Source organism: Falco peregrinus, chromosome Z (assembly GCF_023634155.1).
Source record: "Falco peregrinus isolate bFalPer1 chromosome Z, bFalPer1.pri, whole genome shotgun sequence".
Taxonomy (NCBI): domain Eukaryota; kingdom Metazoa; phylum Chordata; class Aves; order Falconiformes; family Falconidae; genus Falco; species Falco peregrinus.
In genome coordinates, this window is record NC_073739.1 from 10,949,968 (window position 1) to 10,972,173 (window position 22,206).

Sequence of the window (22,206 nt, forward strand, 5' to 3'; positions counted from 1 at the left end):
CTTAAAATTACAGAGATACAAATTAATTGGAGAAGATAGATAGCATACGGAGTTGCTAGAGAAATAAAAGGTGTTCTACCTTTTTATTTAGTCCAACATCCAAATGGCATACTTGGAAAGTAAGTGGGGATATAATAATGTAGTATTTTACATTCATGTATTTTTTTAAGGAGTAAATATTTTTGTAATGAGATACAAACCCTAAATGGAGATTGAGTTTCTGAATATCATCCTTCCCATTACGTTGAGCCTTTGAACTTTTTCATATGTTTATGACAATGCTCAGCTTCTTGGGATCTTTTGTAGACCTAACCACAATTTTCTCTAGGAAGCAGGATCACAACACTTTTTAAAGAGTAAAGTTAGAAGAGTAGAATCCAATATACCTGCTACAAACACAGCTAAATGAGTAAACGTATTTCACAGAAAAAAGTGGACCTGTGCTTTCTATAGCTAGACACACTTCTTTATCTAGAAGGCCAACGTGGTAGGCAATAGCTACCTATTTTCAGTAGAGGTATGGCTAAATAGGAGAACTATATGTTTTTTCACTTTGTTTTACTTTCTCCAACATCAGATTTCAAAATCCAAGAGACAGTGCCACTGGAAAGAGTAGAACAAAATCATTTAGACAAAGTAGAGGATTTCCCCACAGGCTGAGCTGTGGTGTCTCTATTTTTTCTGAACTCACTCAGTTTCAACCAGTTCTTTCTGTCTATCAGGAAGTTTAGGATTTGCTCAGATGACGTTTCATGAATCTTCTGGGTAACAAGAGTAAACGAGTTTTGAGCTTAATCAGAGGTCACAGGCTATGACAATATCCAACAAAAATGTGGATTGTAATTTTTGTATGTAAAAGAGTAAGTTGTATAAAATGGCTGAATATATTCAGTTTAATAAATGGATTGACATCTAGTCCAAAGAGAATATAAATCAAACTTGTAATATAAATTTATAATAATAACTTAGCTTGTAAATAGTGACAAGGGTGCATGAAGTTCTTAAAAATGTCCCACTTGTATTTAAAATCAAACCATTATAAAACTGAGCCTTTTTCCTCATGGGTTCAAAGAGTCTTGCAAAATCTATAGCTTTTTTCCTGTGGTGGCTTCACTTAGGTTGTTCAGTGGATTAAGCATAGGCCAATTTTCTTAAGGGCAAGCTTGTGAAGAATTTTGAGTCCCTTCCTCTAGTTTGCAAAAGCTTCTTTTATTTTGAGGGGGTTTGCTGTTACTGTATTGCAAAGCTTTCCTGCAATTATTTCTCAAATTCTTTTCAAGGGAGGATTTAGGGGTTTGTTTTAAGAATTAATTTACTTTAGCAACTGAAAGAAAAAAACTTTTTTTTTTAATTATTTTTTAGAATTAGCTAAGTAACCAAGTCCACCAGTTTGGGTATATTTGTACATTTTTAACTTGCATTGGTATGTTAATGATTCATATCTGAATTTAGACCTTGCATATCTATTCAGTAGGTCTATAAGACCAAAAGACTTGCCCATGAGCATAAAACTAAGCACCCAGGCAGCCCTTGTTAGTTTAATGGGATGACCCAGAAAACTGAAATTTAAGCACATGCACAAATGCTTATATAGGGCCTGGTCTTTAAACAATATGCTACAAGCAAGGCTTATGCTGCTGCTTTAACTGTGTCTTCTCATTCCTTTAATTCGATAGATTTTTAAACAGTGTTGTGAAATTGGTGCACTTTTCTGCAGAGATGGGTTTAGAGCATGATCTCTTTGCTGACTGTGTTTGAAAGTAGACAAATACCCTCTGGGAACTCTCAAAACTCCCAGTGCCTGAAGAGGGTGGGGGCTGAATTTCATACCTGCACACGAACACAACATAGAAGAGGTACTGTAAGTTTTTCTTCCAAAGTTTTCCCTCTGCATACCTCTGCTCCATACTCTGCCAGTTCCCTGTCTCTGTATTTGCTCTCATTCTGGACACCATTGCTTAGCTACTCCTTTCTCTCTTCTTTCTCTGCTTCCCTTTTTAAAGTCTCTTATGAGCAAAGACAGAGGGAAGAAAAGAGAGACTGGAGTTAAAAACCTCACCTCAGGCCTGTTGGTGTGACTCCCAACTGAAAAGAAATTATGGTATCCTGTCCTCAGTGTCTGGACACCTTCCTGCATTTTTCCAGATTCCTAGGGCAGATTGATTGGACATAGAGGAGCACTCTCGCTATTTATTGATCTGGCATCCCATGGGTTGCCCATGGGTTTAGTGGGTTCCACTAAAATCTTACTGTTTAGGTAAAACTGCTGCCTCTTCCCATTCCTATGGGGACACACTAATTCCCCTAAGCCTGTATGAGCTAGATATACCCAAGTTCATAAAATACCAGCATCCAGAAGCCACTTACAGGAGCAGAAGTAAAGCCACCCCATAATTGTCTGGTTGCTATTGGCAGGTTTATGGAGCCAGGAGAAAACGTGAACTTCCCCACAGACTGATCCAGCACACAAAGGCATTCTCAGTAAAATCAGCTGCCAAGAAGCTACTGGTCTCCCTCCAAGAAAATCTGCTGGTCAGAGAAGCAAACTCAAAAATAAAGACAGTTTTGTGCAGCTGTGTAAAGTCCCAATTAAATGCAGTGCGTAAGCTTTGCTCATCTTAAGCACTTGCTTGAAGTGTAGTACATACTTAAGCACTGTGCTTAGGGATAGATTTCAGGAGATGTTAAGATAGGCTGTATCTATGATTAAGGTGCTTCACTGATGATGGGGGCAAATTTTGTCCCTGTTGTTTTGCAAGTATGGATGTAAGCACTGCTTCGGAGCAGGTACAGGAGATAAATCTATGAGATAAAAGCTTTTTGCTTTTCCAGTAGCCACTGGAATCTGAGTGCAGCAAAGGTAGCCAAGAAAGAGCAGGTCAAGACAAAAGCAAAGAACACATTTCTAAAGGTGTCCTGCCCCTCTCGACTACGTTCATTCCATAGATGAAGAATGACTCTTCATAGGGGTTCAAGAAAATGTTGTGTAAAATGCAGCTTTTATGGTGAATGTAGGTTGTGGTTGAGATTTTTTTTAAGCTTTAGTCTCCCACTTTCTTTGTGAGCTAATGTAAATAAAATCCCATTTTGTTGGGGAAAAACTGCTGTGCTAACACTGAATTAGAATTGCTGGGGATAGCTGCTGTACTTTGTAACCTGAAGTGTACTTTTTTGACTGTTATGTTTTTTTCTTCAAATTAAAAAAATGAGTACAAAAAAAACCCCAACAAAAATAAAAAACCAAGAACACTGCCAGCAACAGCCATGCTGTAACTGTGGCTTCTCTCTTTTTTTTTTCTCTGTACAGTATTACTAGTAAATAAATCTGCCTTTTCACTGCGCCTACTTCTGTGTCTTTTTACTGTGTTTCTCTCTAACTACCACTCTTCAAGATGCTCTGTGATCTCACCGACGTACCACACTGGAGCTGCCTCTCTCACTAAAAGAATTAAAGTACTAACTCCACAGTTGGGTTTTTTTTCCTTTCCTCCAGTGCTGTGCTGTGCTACTCTGATTGTTATTTCTATTAGATGCTTCAACACATATTAACTCTTTATATCTGTTACTGTCTTATTTCTCTTTTCCTTTTCCTTCTCATGTGATACTTTGCCAACTACCTGTTGCTCTAGGATCCTGTTGCTCTAGGATCACATGGCATCTTTTCATATTTGCAGAAGATAAAGGATTGGCTTTGTTCAGCAAGGCAGTATGTCCCAGGTCAACTAATTTCCTAAATGAAGAATGTATTCTATATGACATATATAATTCCTGAAAAATAACCACTAAAGAATCTAAGGACTGCCAAAATAAACAGTGTGCAGTTTTCTTCCAGGGCTTATCACAGACAGTGTCCTCTGTATTTGAGGACTGGAAGCAGCTTGCCGTAGTCTGACTTGCAGAGGAAAAAGGAAAAAAAGAAAACCCCCTCATGTAATTTTTTCCCAAGATATTATACTTACCTGAGCTTAGAACAGTGATAGGATGGGTAACATAGCCAGGCATTATAAGCCTCATTCTTGGAAGTTTAAAAATTCAGTTTAAACTCAACCATTTAAGAAACTCATCACAAATTGCCCATTGCTATGTAAGTACCCTCCCTCTGCTCTTTTCACCCAGTAGCCATACAGATAAATAAAGTACATGCACACACACGTATGTATCTGAGCCTTTGCAGTATGGTACTTTTTAGCATCACAGAAGGGAAAACGGCCATGTGCCCTGCTTTGCTGCTTTGTAATTTAGTACTGAAAGTTTTGCAGTATGCAGGGCTTCAGCGTTTGTTTCTTTCCTATTTGCGTTTGACAAAAGGCAGTTTTTTCTGTTCTAGAAGACTCTGTGAATGGCTGGAGAACTGGTATGTTACTGTCACTGAAGGACTAGAATTGATTCAGCTGAGAGAAGTGATCATAACTATTTCAATTTCTTTGTTTTTTCAAGGACCTTCCTAATTCAGAAGGTGTCTTGACATGGCAAAAGAAAGGATAATAACCCTGAGTTAGCAGAAGTGTCTGAAGATCATGAAATGACAACAGCATTATCATGTGTGACTAATTTAGTGCTTGGACACATCAGGTGCATACTCTATTTCCTGGTGCATACCATGGCCTGTGACATACTCTTATGTTCATTCCACCTCATTTAATTGTACAGCAATGAGGAGGTTTTCAGCTGAAAACTCCTCCACTGCACAGAACTGAGTCATCCAAGAAAACACCAAAACCAGACTAGACATTTTTGATACCGCTGTTGTTACTAAAGTTTCAGAAACAAAACATTTCCATACATCTACACTTTTTAAATCTCTAGGGAAAAATTATGAAACGTTGATGCTTTGCTTTTCTTCCCCCCACCCACCTTCATAGCATGTAGGAAGAAAACAAATTCTTAGCAGCTGGTGAGATAGTGTGACACTCCCCTGAAACTCTTTTGGAATGGTTTCCTGGAGGTCTATGACTTAAAGGGTTAAGGGTGTATTCAGCATGTGGGAGGCCAGCCCTCTCGAGGGTTTTTGGTCTTTTCCCTATATTTTAGTAGTTCTGTACCCTTCTGGTAATAGAAGGTGTGCCAGTAGTTTACTGAGGGGTAGGAGCAGTTCATTTTCAGACAGTCCTTTACTTTCCCACAGGACCTCTGCAACCTGCCCTTGGTCCCTCAGAATTCATACCAACTCAGCAACACTTTTTACTTCACACTATGGTATTTTTGAGTTACAGGAAGAAACCTTGTAGGCTAATAACTGTAGGAGTTAAAAACTAAAAAGGAGCAAGAAACTAACAACAGGTTTTGCTGTCTCAAGATCTCCATTTTCAGCTCCCATCTGCTGCAAAAGGTCTGTTCAGATGTCCACTGCACTGTGCACAGTCACATATGAATCCTCTGTAACTGCTCATGGGGGACACACAGGCTGGTCCCTAAAGGAATTTACAAAACACTGAATATGGCATAGCTGTGCAAAATATCATCCACATTTACCTGTGACAGAAAAAGTACCTGCTTGATTGTCATAAGTGTCTAGTTGACAGTGACTAGTCTAGTGAGACACCTTCTCAGATGAGACTTGTGAGGAGATACTTGCATAGAAATGAAGTTTGTTATATCAGACTTGAAGGATGGAACTTCCCAGCATATAATGCAGAAAAGAATAAAGGGAATAATCATCTGGCAGAGAGAGAGATTGGGTCACTCCCAATCAATGGTAGAGAGAAGCTGTATTGCTGCTCAGACACTGGCCTGCAAACCTAGGGCCTCAGAAAGAAGGGAATTGGCTTCTGTCTTTTATACACAGCAATTCATCCCAGTGTAAGCACGCAAGCTGTCTGGACTCACTGAGCACTAATAAAGATTCCACTCCAGTCCTGGTATTCCAATTTGTGCTGCTCCACATGGTTGAGCATGACCGCACAAAATGTCCCTCATCTCCAGATCTACAAAGGTATGCAGAGATGTTATCCCCTTGATTTAGACAGGAAGTATACCTACCTAAATAACTGTGGGTCCAAGTTTTTTTGTATGTTTTACATCTGTAATTTAGGAAAAATAGCATTACCCTGCTTCATGGGGCTGTGGTGATGCATCTGTTAGTGTCTGTCACAAAACTACAAAAATGTGGGCCATACTCTGGGTACAGAGCATCACAAACTGTCTTCTTAATGTTCCAGTTTTTGCAGAGTTTCTACTTTGTAACAGCACTGCCATTCACAGCAGTCAGGCATTTGCTGGGAATGATAGGTTTGCCGTGATTTAGGAAAAAAAGGTGTAGCAGTAGAACATTTGGTTGTTCGTAGGTGGGAGAACAAAGGGAGAAGAACAGGTGGAGGGAAAAGAGGAGGCAAATGCAAAAACAGGTCCCATTCTCAGACGTGACAAATAAGTTCAGCTTCCTTTTTGAGTATTCCAGTAGTGTGTAATGCATCACTAGCTACAGATTCCCTCTGGCTATGGATGAGTCTACTCCGGCACTGGCAGCAATATGGTACCTTTTGGGGGCAGGAGGGAGTTGGTTAAGCTAATTAGCCCTGCTGAGAAAGATGCTATCTATTTGCTCAAGCATAACCCCATACTACAATGACTGTACTGCTCTTTAGCCAGTGTGATTAACCCTAGACAGCATTACATTGTGGTTTGTAAGCATCCTATGGCTTAAAAGGAAAGATACTGCTTAGTACCAGTAGAAGGTCTTCATCGTCATATTTCACTGGAGGGTAGTACAACTGTTGTTCGATTTAAAGCAAATGGGGTTACTTAACACTGACACGTTTTTTTAATACATTGTTATGCTGCTCAGTTTTTGTTACGTTGCAAGAGGTTTCATGTTAACATGCTACACTAAGTTATAGAAGCATCTTTATCACTGAAGAAATAGGGGTTCATAAACAAATTGGTGGGGATACAGGATAAATGCTTCCTTCTGCTGACCAGGTTAGGAAATTTTATATTGTTAGGTATTGTTAACTTACCAGTGAGATGGGGTAAAGTGATGAAGCTGTTAAATACCACATGTAGTTGCACACCCAGAACAGGGCTGACATCTGGAAATTCTCTATTGCTGCTATTTCAGTCTGGATTTTTTGTTACAGAAGCTGGAGGTCGTCAAGGGGTTAGTAAACTGAGAGAGTTAAGATAGATAGTTTCCACTTACACCAACCTGGGAAGAAAATAGCCCTTAAATGAACATAAAAAAATATTCCGATTTTTGCTGCTACAGATTGTGGTGTAAATCTAGTGCTATTTGGGGTCCTTTTTGAATCTCCAGCTCATGGAGTCAAAGAATTTGGAGAAAGTATTTGCTATCATTTAAAAGAGACAAGAAGAGAAACGGTAGTTTCTGGGCTTCCTGGCTGAGGATGAAATCCGGAAAATACTTGCTCTAACTGTATGTGCAAGCCCTGCAGTGCTGTGATACTCTAGGTCTCCTTTTCTGTAGTATTTAAAGGACTACACGCACTACTCTTAAGCACTGTTGAATGCAATGAGGAAATTATAATGAGACATATGGAGGAGGTACTGAAAGATCACACACAGTTTATTTTCTTCATTTATTTTATACATCAGGGTTTAGAATTCACAAAGCTGGAAGTACTGTGATTACTTTATTGATTTGTCTTCACAGTGTGCCAAACATTTGCCAAATAGAAACAAACGCAGGACCTACCACGGAGGCTGTAGCCTGCTTGTCTGCCTTTTGTCTACTCGTTACAACTCCTACAGAGGAAACGTCAGAGCTGAAAGCTGTAGACAGTGTTCAGAGTATTTAAAAGCTCTAATTGAAAGTGGAAATAAAAGGAAAGCAACTCTTTTCTCTCATCCAGCATCAAGAAGGATCCTCTTCTAATCTATAGACTAAAAGGGATAAATTCAGTCTGATGTCAAAGGAGAACTTTCACAGCACATCTGCAAATACTGCAAGCAAGGCCACCAACCCCTTAGAAAAAAATCCATGTGTGCTTGCAGGATCAGGACCTTACACCCTGGGTCAACGTGGTGAACTCAGACTGTGTGTGTCGGAAGTCAGTCAGGGCAGACATTTGCCACAAAGCACTAAAAATGCTACCAGAAATAACACCATTTTTGGACAATGGGGTTATTAGACAGTGTCAGGCAGAGAGCATGGTAAAAATGAAAGTCAAGTGCTTCAAATTAATTGATTTTTCAGTGATACTTTCCTTGGGCCTCCACTGCTAGTGAGCTTAGAAGCCAGCCACATATGATCCTTACAGACCATGGGTGGCCAGTAATGGTGCTGGCCAGGGAAGGGAAGGAGGCAAAAATTATTGCTGCATGTTGTTCCATCTGAAAGAGGCTGAGAACACTGCCAGCATTAGAGCAGAGTAAATAATACTGTTTTGATTCACTGGTGAAAATGAATAATCAAAGGTGGAGCAGGGGATTCTACCATGCTGAATCCAAACTGAAACTTTCTGAATTGACCAACTGTTTAAGAAGAAACCTTTTTTTTTTTTTCAAACTCAGAAGTTTCAGCGCCAGCTGGAGGCCTTTAAAAAAAAAAAAAGGAAACCAAAAACCAACAACAAAAAACAATCCCAACAAACAAACAAAAGTACTCCCCACAAATATCTCCTTTAGATTACTTTTAAAATATTGCTTTGACATTATCAGAACATTCCCTTCAACTTTTCCAATCCAAAATTATTATTAGTGGAATTCAATGTGATTTTGTTCTATTAAAGCTCATTTCTTTTCCAGAAATTTTGCTGTTGAGATTCAAAGAAAAAATTCCCTTTGCTCCAGCCAGCACAGCACTCCTAGCTAAAGCCTGGAGGGCTGATACCACAATTTCAAGTCAAGTGTATGTGATAATGAGGAGCTAACCATGGGCAACAGACCCACAGCTATACATGGTCAGCATTGGATGATGCTCCTTTCTCTGCTGACTGTGGCCAGCTCCTGCCTGCTGCCTCTTTCCCTTTAGGCACCTGCATATATGCACTCCTTTGAGTACAGCTCACTGTATGGATGTCTGTGAAAGAGCACTCTGATCCAGCTTGATGCTAAGACCAGAAAGACTCTGGTCTAACATCCATTGTCATGCCTATGAAAACTAGTGCGCTCTCTAACAGCTTCTAAAGCTTCCCAGTAACAAAAATCTGATGGGGAGCAATCATTTTTACTGGACTCATCCTCCCCTGGACACAAATCACTGTTCCAGTACCATTTGTGCATCAAGAAAAACCTAGACAATACTGATGTCTGTAGGAAAAAAGACTTCAAGCCAGATATAATGTCTGATCCCAAAACAAGCCTTCCCTTTCTTAAGTCCACTGCATAAAGTGAGGAAAGCTTAAATCTGGTAGTACAGGTTGAGGCAAGAATATGATATGTGTGTGCCAAAAAGATCTTGGTGAAAAAATATCTTTCTTGCAGATCCCCTAGCCCTCCAGAGAGGTCTCAGAGATGAGAAGCAATCAGATACTCCCCAGAGAGAATACACATCCTTAAATCTAGGAACTCTGTGAATGTGGTCACTGCTCAGAGACACTGGTCTCTGCATCTTTTACTCAAGTCACCTGAGCTCTCTCCCTCATATCTGCTGTCTATTTTTTCAGGTGGAAACACTGTGCATCTTAAGATAACAATGTGATCATTAATTAGTGTTTATAGGGACTATCTCCAGCAGGTTATAAAGCCATTCTGGTGGTTTCTGCCTGTTTCAATATGAATAATTAACACTGAATAGAACAGAGTTCCCAAAACAAAGTTGCTAGCTCTGTTCAATTAATTTTGCCCTTAAGGAGAAATCCTTTCATTAACAAAATCTATGTGTTTTGGCAGAGGTAAGCTGGCACTCTCTGTCCGTATAAACACATAGTGCTGTGTAAGTGTTGATACAACTGCAAGATAATTCAAGGCCCGTGTGTGGATTAGTCATATGAAGAGGATTAAATGAGAAAATTGCTCCTGGCACTGGCAGGGAATGGGATTCCCTTTCTATTGAAGCAAAGTGGTGTCAGTATTCCACAGCAGACTGTAGGATAGGTGATTTTTTTAGTTCAGCACACTTAGATTCCTGCTTTGGCTATTGCAGTGAAGGTCAGCAAAGACAGACAAGCCTAGCTAAGCAAGGCATGGCAGACATCCCCCCTTCATCTGAGCTGAAGGCAAATCAGTCAAGGAGAAACCAGACCTACTGGTGGAAGGGAGTCCTGTGAGAGGAGAAAAGGGGGATATTTGTAGCTTTTCTCCAGCCTGAGGAGATAGGGAAGCATCAGGCAGCACAATAAATTGCAAGTGGGCAAAAAGCCAATTCTTCACAGCACCAATGCTGAACATGGGGTCTATGCTCCAACCCGCTTGGCAAGTTCATCAGGAAAACCTCATGCCATTTACAAATCAGGGTCTTTATTTTCTGAGAGCAACCAACACCTCATCTAGTCTGCAATAAACAAAAAGTCAACAGGCAAATGTAAACTTGGGAAACACCCTGGAAAGCTTGCTTTTGATACTTTTTTGTTTTGTAACGCAGCCTATTGCAAGCCTTCCTTGGGTCAGAACAACCACAGCCCAAACACAGGTCTGCTGTCTCTGTAATTCAGAGCAGAGAGGAGCATACACCGCAAAGATCAGGAGCCAAGCCAATCCTAAACTTCGCGGCTAGGCAAAGCACAGGTTTTGCTCAATGGTGAAAGACAGCCATATGATTTAGAGCTGGACCTAGGTCCCGGCTTCCCCAGAAAATGGGCGAGCCAGCACCTGTGGTTTGGTATGAATCCATCAGGGTCATTTCTGCAGGGCTGTGCTGTACAGAGCATTATGTCCACATCATACCCACTATTAACCAGACCTGCAGACAGAGATAAATGTCTACGTTACATTAATTTCATTTCAAACAGAGAACAACCAAACCTGATCTAGACAAATTCCCAGACCTCATGGCAAAAGGTCAGCTTCAACCAGAATAAAAATTACAGCATTCAGGTCTCCAGATGTGAACTTCTGTCCCATTTGCTGTTTAGGTTTAAAAATAATGTCTCTGCAGAAAATCGTCTTTGTGGCAGGATCAGCCCTCGTCAGTTTTTTCTTGAAGGCTTCAATCAGTCTCAGAGATTGCATTGGCTTTATGCTAAACTCAGAACTGAGCTGATGACAGATGTCACAGTCATGAAGTTTTGTACTTGCAGAAATTCTGACTTGCATATAAGTGTATGTGTGTTCATGTATGTGCAGACAACTTCCCCCTCTCCTAACACAACAAATACAGGCTACGGTTTATGAAAAAATACTTGGTATGAATTCTAAATAGCATATCCTTTTCTCAGTATTTGCCTTTGGGTTTTTCAAATTTATCGAATCTCAAGGTCACTAAGACAGAAGGATTTTTTTGTTGTTGTTGTCAATAAATCACAAGTATCCCAGAATGTGGGAAGAATAGAGCAAAGGTGGAAAAGTTCTGACATCTCATGCCAAAAAGCTGGCCTCAGACCCTACATCTTACAAAATCTCATAAACTTTCAGCCGTGCAGTGCTACTCTCCCTGGAAGCAGCAGCAGGAGTCCTGGCTCCACTGCAATCAATGGGAGTCTTGTTTCTGATTTCTTGGGACCAGGATACACAATGACTCTGTGTGTGTAAATCTTTGCAGGCCTGGATCCTAAAAAATGTATATGGAAGGATGTACTACTTTACATAAGCCATAAATTCAAATCAATATACTGGTATTGCATTCTGTGGAGCAAGGTTAAGTTTAAAAGAAAAGAGTACTCTGCTGCCATAAAGTCCTGAATATCCTGTAAAGCTTCCCAATATAAAAAAAAGCATTTAAAATGCTATGAATATAGTCAGTGTAGTGTATCCCTTTCCCTTAGTAAAGAGATAGGAGAGTTCAGGCTGGACATCAAATATTTATGAAAAATATATAAAAAACAGAACTTCCAGCAAAGCCATGAGGGATAGCCTACTGAAGATACATAGAGAACTTTACTTAGCATTTGCTTACTTCTTAAAACTCTGCCTATATAGACTTTCACCTATGTGAATTGTTGACCCACCTTCAAGATTTTGCAGTGACATCTGTGCATGCCCAGCTTGAGATAAGCAAGCTCAAATTCCAAAGCTTCCAAAAATACAAGTTGTCCAAAGAGAAATTAAGATAACGTTTGGATTAGTTCTAATTACCAGCAAAGCTGTGTTGTTTAGTACAAGTTCTTCTTTTAGAGTTCCTCTTTTTCATTTGTCTTTGAACCAAAACTGTCTTTATAAAGTACTGTGAATGAATGTATCAGTAAGATAGAGGGCAATATTGTCTAAACTGCAATGTATACAGATCTTAAACAGGATTAACATCTAGGAAAATAGTTGGGAATAAGGGGTTGATGTATTAGACATAGTAGGGCTGCTGGTAGAAGTGAACTCAAGGGGTTATAGGACAAATAAAACCATCAGAACTGTTCCCAGAAACTGTTATATCAAAAACTATTAGCATTATGAAAGTGACTACATTTTAGAAATAACAAGTGGTTCCAAGACACTGTAATTTTTGTTTTCAGATAAAGTAATAAATCCAAGGTGGTTACATACATACGTCTTAGCTTGGCAGCTGACAGAGTGTAAATATAGACCTCCCTCAAGAATCATAACAAGTTTAATGTCAATATGGCTAATAGCAAAGTAATAACATCTTGCATTATAGCATGTGTGGCTTGTGCAACTGACTTGATACACTTTATTTTACTAAAGTGCCAAACAACCTAAGTATTTATGGAACACCCCTCATTATTTCCAGGCAATCAGTGAAGAATTGAATTAAGTACAAAAGATTCTGTAATGTGTATTTTAAAATTTGATGTGCATTTTAAGATAAGGCAACGTTATTTATTTAAGTGTAAGGTAGATGGCTTCTCACCATAAGAGTTTAGTGCCTATGACCATTGTGTGGAATAAGAGTCGGAGTAGTTTAAAATGCACTTCAAATCACTCCTGAATATTTGCACTAAAATAATTCATGTTCTAAAGTTTTTCTTAGGTTTCAAAGGAAGATGAGCTGGATTAAATTCCTGTGGTCATACAATGTAGTTTGCTTGTTCAAAAAACAGTAAGAAAGCAATGAAATAGTTCCGTTTCTCACCCCTGAAAGACCCAAAGAATGGTTTGCACAGCATATAAAGATAGAGGATACCTGTCTCCAGAGACAAGCATACTAGGACATCCTGTCTGGGTCTTGCTGGGATTAGTGCTTGAAGTTTTGCTGTCTCTGATGGAGGCTGGTTTTGTTGTATTTCTGAAGATAACTAACAGATCATGCAGCTACACCACATGAAAGCCATCCTTGTCATATTGCCAGTTTTAATCTTCTCAACCCAGTGCATGGGTATAGCATAGCTAACAACATTTTCACCCAGCCTGAGACACTGCCATGTCTGAGCACTTGATAGGTTTCAATGTAGTGAAATTTTACAGCATCCCATTAAGGCAGAGAAGTGCTACCATTGTTATACAAAAAATGAGGAACTGAGGCAGAAGGAAATGAAGTGGCTGCAAACTATGTGGAAGCCCAACCAGTTCCTCAGAAACAAAGATTTTCTGATGCTGATGTGGCTCTTCACTGTTACCATACACCCACGTTTCATCTGCGTGGGGACAAGTCATGAACAGAAAAGCTACCAGGCGGGTAACTCTGCTTCTCAGCTGCAGCGAGCCCTATTATAAACCTGTACACTTACAGAGTGATTCTGTGCCCAGTGTGGGAAAAATTATGGACCCAAAACCTCCTGTGTGTACAATTACATCCCAGCAGATAACACTGCCTAGCAATGACCTAACAACCATCACGAGGAAAGCATCTGCTGCCCCATAACTGTACATCATTGGCATTGGGAGCTTTTAAGTGTGGAGGCAAATTCTTTTTATTGTATAGACCAGGCTGTTTTCCAGAGGGTGTGCTTACACAGAGTCAAAGAAAGATTACCTGCCATTGCATTATGGCTGTCTTTGTGCTGGTGCACCGATATGGGATGGGAGAGAAAAGCCTACATAGGCATTACATAGTAGAAGCAGGACTGTTCCCATCAGAGAGGCATCTTTCACTGCTGCCTTGTACAAACAGCATGCTGACTATGTTTTTGGAGGGCAGAAATAAAACACAGGAACACAAATGCTATGTATTCCTTTTTCTTTTCTTTTTTTATTTTCTGCAACATTCTGTAACTCATTCTCAACTAGTACACATTTTTCTGGTGAGGATTACTTCAGTCACCAATTTTCAGCAGGAGCACCCTGACAGAGACAGGCAGCGCAATGAATATGCCTTAAACCACCATAGCCAGAGATGTCATTATACAGTAACAAATGCAAAGTAATAGCCCATTTTAGCAAGATAAGAACTGCCTTTTCATCTTATAGCCAAAATAAAATAGCAAATTACAAAGCAGGAACCATTTGGCAACCATTGATCCATTAAAAAGAAAAAGGTGAGCAGCCACCCAGAAGAAGACAAAAGGATACTATTTGGTACCCCCTTTGATCTCCCTGTATTGTTTCTTAGATCTGCTATCACTGAAAGCACCAAGGTAGAAGGGAAAAGCAGAAATGGTGAAATACTAGCTTCCAGTGTTCCTTCTCCAAATGTTTATTTAAAGAATGAATACATACTTCCCATCATAATTCTAAGCAGAGCTGGGCACCCAGCAGTGACTCTTGTAGAAATCCCAAAATTAGAGAACTAGCTCAGATTCAGGGAACAAGGATTCATAACCCCATTCCATTTAGGTTGCACTAAACAGGCCTCTGCTTGTGTCTCCATCTGTTTATTTCCATTATGTATATACAAAGCCTCAGGCCAGACAGTCTCTCAACTGTATTTGCATTATGTAGGAAACATCTCTGCTCATAAAGTCTAATAGTTTTTAAAGTATAGGCTTTAGGGTAGCACTGAAAATTTCATATGACCATCCCTGTTTTCCAAACAAAAAAATTCTATCTGAATTCAACTATTCACATCTTTCTGCTAAACACAGGGAAACAAATTCTGACCTGATATCAACATGTGAACATCTCATTGACTTCAGTAGGCGTTCAGTGTAGTTGTGTTAAAACTGAATTAGGCCTTGGGTTTCAAACTGTCTTGTCTGCTCTTGCCATCTGTCTTTCTTTGTTAACCTAATTTGTTATTAAATAGGGTGTCCACGGTGAATGTTAACCTATTCTGCCCATCCTTTCTGTGCAACAAACATTGCTAGAGGCTAAGATTCCTGAAAGTCATGACTACTTTGACGGCCTTTGCTTCTGGATACAATAAAATGTTCTCAGAAACAGAATGCGGAAAAGAAGCCTTTGCTTTTTTTAAGGTAGCCTGAAATTCAGACTTAAGAATGTTTAAATTCCTGAGCACTCAATCTCTTTGCAGTCATATCTTAGACATGCAAAATTACTAAGTCATTTAGCAGATCATAACTTATAACAGTACATGGATTCATTGTCCATCCTCCTTAAAGGTTTCTTAATTGGCAGTACTAAACATGGTAGTTTCCACCATGAAGATGATGTTTTTTATACAGAAGAGAAGAGAAGAGAAGAGAAGAGAAGAGAAGAGAAGAGAAGAGAAGAGAAGAGAAGAGAAGAGAAGAGAAGAGAAGAGGAAGAGAAGAGAAGAGAAGAGAAGAGAAGAGAAGAGAAGAGAAGAGAAGAGAGAAGAGAAAAGAGAAAAGAAAAGAAAAGAAAAGAAAAGAAAAGAAAGAAAGAAAAGAAAAGAAAAGAAAAGAAAAGAAAAGAAAAGAAAAGAAAAGAAAAGAAAAGAAAAGAAAAGAAAAGAAAAGAAAAGAAAAGAAAAGAAAAAGAAAAGAAAAGAAAAGAAAAGAAAAGAAAAGAAAAGAAAAGAAAAGAAAAGAAAAAGAAAAGAAAAAGAAAAGAGACAAGACACAAATAAACCCTGGCAGATAAATGTCTCCATGTTAACAAACCAATGGACAACAAATCCAAGAAAAACATATGAAAGGGACACGGCAGAGATATGTCCAATGACATCCCTAATCTAGTGATTGTGGATGCTGGAGGAAGCACAGGAAAAGCCTGAAGATACAGGCTGGGTGCAGACTTTCTCCATATATGAAGTGTCTTACTGCTGCTGTCAAAGACCATTGGTCTGGTCCAGCGGGGCATTTCTTGTGTTCTTAGAAACTGTCTTTTACTGAGCTAGGAGAAGACTCACTGGTGTTCTCAGAAACAGAATGCAGAAAATCCAAACAACCTACCTGCACAGTTGAAATAAATTAAGCATGACAGTTATTTTTATCTGTTACTCAGTACAGGTTGTGAAGAGAGTATTTGAATAGGCTGAATGAAGAAGCAGCACTGATCTTAACTTAAACTCAGGCTGAACTATTCACAAATTGAGAGCTGCTGAGGATCAAGTAATTTGGTTGTCATATATAGAAAACAAAACCAAAAATCAAACAACAAACCAACCAACCAACCAAAACCATCAAAAACCACCTCTCATCTTTTCATTATGTCCCCACAATTTTCATGTTCCAGGTAAGACTTGACATGAAAGTACAGTGGTTCTTTCAAAAAGAGGCTTTCTGATACCTTTCTAATTTCTAGAAATTTCACAAGAATCTTAGCTTGCTAGATTTCAACAGGACAGGTCTAAATGTGCAGTGCAGCCTGATGATGAAGTTCCCTGATCTGTATTTGTTTTCAAAGCTTGAATCTCTCCACAGGGCAGGCTGCCTCTTTAAAACGCTACCGTTTAAAATCGTATAAAAATAAGTAATAACTCCAACAAAGAAGCAATAAGTATTTGAGTAACAGGTAATACAAAAGGCAATTGAAACCCTAATGCAATGTTATGCTTTCTTCATGCTCTATTCCACTGGTATTATGGGCTATTGTCAAGATGAGAATCTGTGAAAAATGTTTATTGGGTACCCTGCTACATGCTCTACTCTGCTTTTTCTCAGGGGTAGCTAATTCTCTTAGACACTTTTACTGAATCAACGCTCCTCATTGTTCATGCCAAGAAGGAGTGGAGGAGGCAAAGAAATAGGATAGATAATGAGAGTGGCATGTACACTACAGAAGCTACATTTTAAGAGGAAGTCAGTTTTGTTTATCACACGCTTTAGCTTTGCCCCCAGCTAGACTCAGGGCTCAAGCTCTGCAAAAGCTGCCCAGTCACATATACTGTCCATGCAACAGCTTCCACTTTGGTGTAGCCTGCACGGATGACTGCCTCATAAGGCAGGGAAACCTATCACACCATCCAGCTGCCTTTGCACATGAGTTCTGCCCCAGCAGGTAAGGGTGCTGTAAGCTAAAATCATGAGGCTCCAAAAACTTGAGTGCAAGCATAGCTATCCAAGGAGAAACATTAGCTTTAACTGTTCTTTGATGCACCGTGGAATGCAAGTGCTTAATGGTGTTCATTGCCTCAGTAATGTTTTTAATTTCAAATTTAAACAATGCACATCATGGGACAGACAAGAAGCTGAGAGTATAGCACTAAGTAAAACAGCTGATAATTTCCACAAGTCTGCCGAAGTTGATGAGCATTTTCTGACTGACTGGATTCTGCCATAGCTGTTTGTTCTACCCTTGAAGAGCCATGTTTAGCATACCACAATCACAAGTCAGAGTTTTTGCATTGCATCAGCAGGGCATGCTTTCAGAAGCAACTGTTGTGACTTTGAAGAACTGGGTGAGGACAAAGCCAGGATCCACTTGAAAATACATGGCTGGCTGTGATTATTTAGGAAGCAGAGAGAGAAAGCACCTCTTTAATCTTCTGTCAAGTTTATTAATATGGAGGTTTGGTCAGAGTCCCAGGCAGAATCCAGGTTTTAATTTTCAGGATGCCATCTTTACATGAGTCCCCAAAGTGTGGGACAGCCTGAAAAGTTATATCCAGTTAGCCCATTTCTGTGCAGCAGGACTCAAAAAGTACTTATGAAACGCAGCTTGTTATACTTCTTATAATGCCTGAAGTATTGGCTGGGAGGTGATGGATGTGGACCATTTGGCGTTGCACATTAATTTGTGATCTTTCCTTAAACATTAAACCTTTTAAGTGCAAAATATAGCCCAATATCATGACACCAAAATAATAAATATTTTCTTTTTAGTTTGGCTTTTGCTTTCAAAGCACTTGTTCTCTTACTTCGAGAGCCAAGCAATTCTTTATTGAACTCCTCAAGCATATGGCTTGGATAAGACACATCACTGGAGTTTAGACCAACAAGTCATGACTCTTTTGAATGTTGTGTCTGGGAAATGAAACATTTCACTGCCTATTTTAATTCTGGGGAGGTGATGTGTGAATAACTGAGGAGGATACACTATATCTGGATATTATGTTGGCCTGTCAGTTTGCTTTTTTGAGAAAACAGTATTTTGAAAGCAAACACTATAATTTTTTCTAATTATATGTGATTTTTTTAAGATTGCCAACCTTATCCACAGAGGCCAGAGGCTGATGCATCTTCTCTAATTAAGCAGTAACTTACTTTTTAAGTACTGCCTCCAAAATGACTGAAACTGATTACCATGCAGCACAGCTAAATTTACATGAAGACAGGTGTCTTCATCCTTAAACGTCTGGATCTTATCTCTAGTCCTTTTGCTAAAACTCAGATTATATCAACCTTACATCAAGCAGTGATTTTACTTTGACTATACAGTTACTAACATTGTTCAGTGATCTGGATGTCTTCTTGCAGATAACAGATCTACTCTCAGCTTTAGGGGAACCAAATATCTGGCCTGAAAGTGCCCACTCTCATGGATTGCATGACTTTCCAGCTGTGTCATGGATCATGCCATGGTAACACCAGCTCACCTGTACCTTTCAACTCTCATGTGCCTGCCCTGGGAAAAGCAAGATTTGACTCCACTGTTGCAGAATTTATAGGATTTGCACTAACATATGTGTCTGGTACGAATGCAGGGTTGAGGTGGGTTCTTCCATACCTGGCACATTACTCTTTACAACAAAAGAAGATAGAGACAAGGCATTAATTAATACCATCTTCTGTCAAGCAAAACCTGGCAATTTTGGCTTGGCAATAGAGTGTTGATACGAATTTGTCTGATATAAAAACTGCACATCTCTTCAACGTAACTGACAGTACAATCTTAACACAAAGGTATGCAAAACTGGTGGTCTAACCTTAGACCAGTCCAGATGGTTTGGGCTAGGAATGCCTCACTGCAGTTTGGCCCTTAACAGCTACAATCTTATCAAGCAAATGAGCCCACTCTGTCTATTCAGGGGTCTTTCTCTTGCCTTGCCAAGGACTGAAATACTTCTTCAGGGTCTTATGCTGTAAAACCTCCTTGCTTTATCTGTTTAACTCCTGGGTTAACTGTGAAAATCTTCCCATATGGCTTTTTTGGCAGGCTTCTTAGAATAAACTATAACTATTTATTCCTAAATCCACTAGGATGTGTGTGGTTCAATTGTTTCTACTGCGCCTTCAGTGAGCCTTTTAAATTATAATTAAAACCAGATCCAAAATGTCACCCCTGAAGCAGACTGTGAGGTGTGAGAGGAAAATTGACAGTGATAGGTTCTCTCATATGCACACTATTACCTACAGCTAAATGTCAGAGGTGTATGATTGTCCCTCCTCTTCCAAAGTAATACATTCTGATGCATATGAGGATATACCTTGCTGAGCCAGACTGGTTCCTCACCACAAGGAAAAACAGACAAGCATAACTGGAGGAGTCATCTGAAGACACAGTTTGCTGAAAAATGGAGATTGCTTTCCTCCCATCCCCACCAGATGCACTGCAAAGGCATGGCCACTTACTTCAGCAGTAGCATCCACTAACAGAGAACGTCCTGCCTGCTGCTAAAAGCCACCAGAGGAAATTAGGTGCAACTGGATATGTATAACATCACTGTTGGAGATGCATCCATAGCATCTTCTGCATATACTTGTAGCACTCCCAACTGTCGGAACATGCATCTACAGGTCTAACTCCAGGTAACAGAAAAGGACATAAAAATATGCCTCATCTGCTTCAGTGTGGGCAAGATTAGTGTGATGAAGACAGGAGATAAACTGTCTTACTTTGCAGTTAAGGAAATGGGACACAGCTCCTGCAGCTCTCTCAGTTGGCTCTGCTGAGAGGATTAGAAGTTCATCTTTGTGTTATTTATGCACATGCATTTCTTGGGGGCAAGAAAACATCTAGGTGGAGCACCACAAGCTATTTGTCTCCCTGACTGCTTTTCAGACATGCATTTTCAGCACTGTTTGTATAACTGATGGCTTTTCTTTCTTCTGGCAAAAAATGGTTATTGGCAGCAGATAATTTTTCTGCTACCTTCTGCTTTCTTTCTATGGTTGAGCTTAATATGTCATGATTAAAAAGAATTTGCATGAGTCACTTGTGCTTCCCTTCTCTATATCATTCAAGGAGTTCTTTGCCATTTCTAAACCCTTGTGCAAGGCAATGAATTCATTGTTTGGCTGCACTGCTGCCACATACAGGAACTAACTCTAGGCAAAGCTAGGAGGCAGTTTGCTCTTTTAATGATGGAACATCACAATTATTACCTGGCATTTCCAAACAAGAGAATGTACTCCAAGGCAAAGTATTACAAGTAGGAGAAACCAGAGTCACAATTTTTCGCTTTTTTATGCCTCCCAATTCATGTCAGAGTTTTAGCTTGTTTCCTGCAGACATTTTTTCCTCCAAAAACTTCAGTGTTTCTCTCTCAATTTCTTCATGAACTGTTCACTGTGAACAAGATTGCTGAGATTGGGAGCAATTTTCTAAGTAACACTGCAATCTCTTAAAATAGCTTTCACCTTAGGACTGGTCTATACTTAAGATTTCATTGCAAAATATCTGTAGGTTATGTTTTGAGGGCTTTTGCCTGCTTCATAGCAGAAATGGTGAGCTTCACAGAACACTTGCAGCTTAGTTATGCTACTATTGAAAGGGTTTTACCCAGAGTTAAATCCGGGAGAAAATACATGCACAGTCTGAACCAACATTAGTTCACCACTGCTGCTCACCAGAAATGATGTTGGTAGGTAAGAATTCCTGATTAGAACAAATAAGGGACAAGTTTTTGACACTGGTGTTACATGACCTTGTAGTGAATAGCTGAAGATATAACTGTTCCCCAAGCTGCCAACACTTTCCACACAACTGAAGCATGCAAAAGCCATCTCAGAGTATTGCTAGCCTGGGCTAGTTCAAATCACTCCTGAAAGCCTGACTGAGCTAAAGAAAGCTAATCTACCTTAGGGATGGAGATCTGCAATGGCTTTAACTACTCCACCTGCAACCAAACAGCACAAGTCTGTTTAGGTGTTTCCTAGAATGGTGTCAGGCTACATCTGCAACTAAAATGTCCATCTGAATTTTGGAGACTGAACCTTCAACACCTATTTTTAGTACAGGCACAACACCGTGCTTCTGGCATGGCCACAATCCGGCCAGCACCCTCTGAGGAATGACACCAGCCAAGGCTCCTTTTTAGTGGGGCATAAGCAGGTGTGACTTCCCTCCTACTAGCCCTAGCAGGGAGATTTTTGCCTTGTTAGTATTTAAGTCCAAATTCCAAATTATATCACAGTGTGAAAGCTGAAAAAGATTAATCATTTGGAACAGAAAAATAAATCAGCAAAAGAGAATTGTGCCATTAGCTCTATAACCTGTGCATCCACCTCAGTGAATAAAACTGCTATCAGGTGCAGAAAAACAGATTAAATGAGCTTATGCTCTTAATGACCAATTGCTGTCAGAGAGACAACTCACATCACAACAGAAGTGGCACCTACAGCACTCTTCATAATAGTTTTTCTAAGACTGAAGATTCTCTGGAAACTAAGACTAGAATATTTTCTTAGCACTTCAAGGTGAGCCTTCAAAGCATGGTTAAAAAGATCAGAAAGATTCCTTACTGTTTCAAAATGTAGCAAGGCTGCAATACCTAAACATAGCATATATTAGAGGAAAAGTAAGTGCCAAAAAAAACAGATAAATGAGTGGTTTTCTTCAACACTTAAGTAATGCCTTTGTCTTCATCCTGATACATGACCTCTCCCAATCTGAATACCCTGAAGCTACCAAGCCATTTAGTGGTTCAGTAAATAAACATGTCAGCACTCTTGCTGAAAGGTCTTTTTTTTTCCTAGACTGTGTCTCTTTTTTCCCCTCCCCCTCTCCTTCTTTGAGGATTTTCTTTTTCTGAATGGACTTTTATTATTCACAGGAGTAATTGGTGGCACACTCTAC

General features: G+C 39.6%; 1 protein-coding gene across 2 annotated transcripts in view; it reads left to right on the forward strand.

The window, feature by feature from the left end:
- The window catches only part of PALM2AKAP2 (PALM2 and AKAP2 fusion), a 274,650-nt gene that overhangs the window by 134,462 nt on the left and 117,982 nt on the right, over positions 1-22,206 (forward strand). The window lies entirely within an intron of this gene.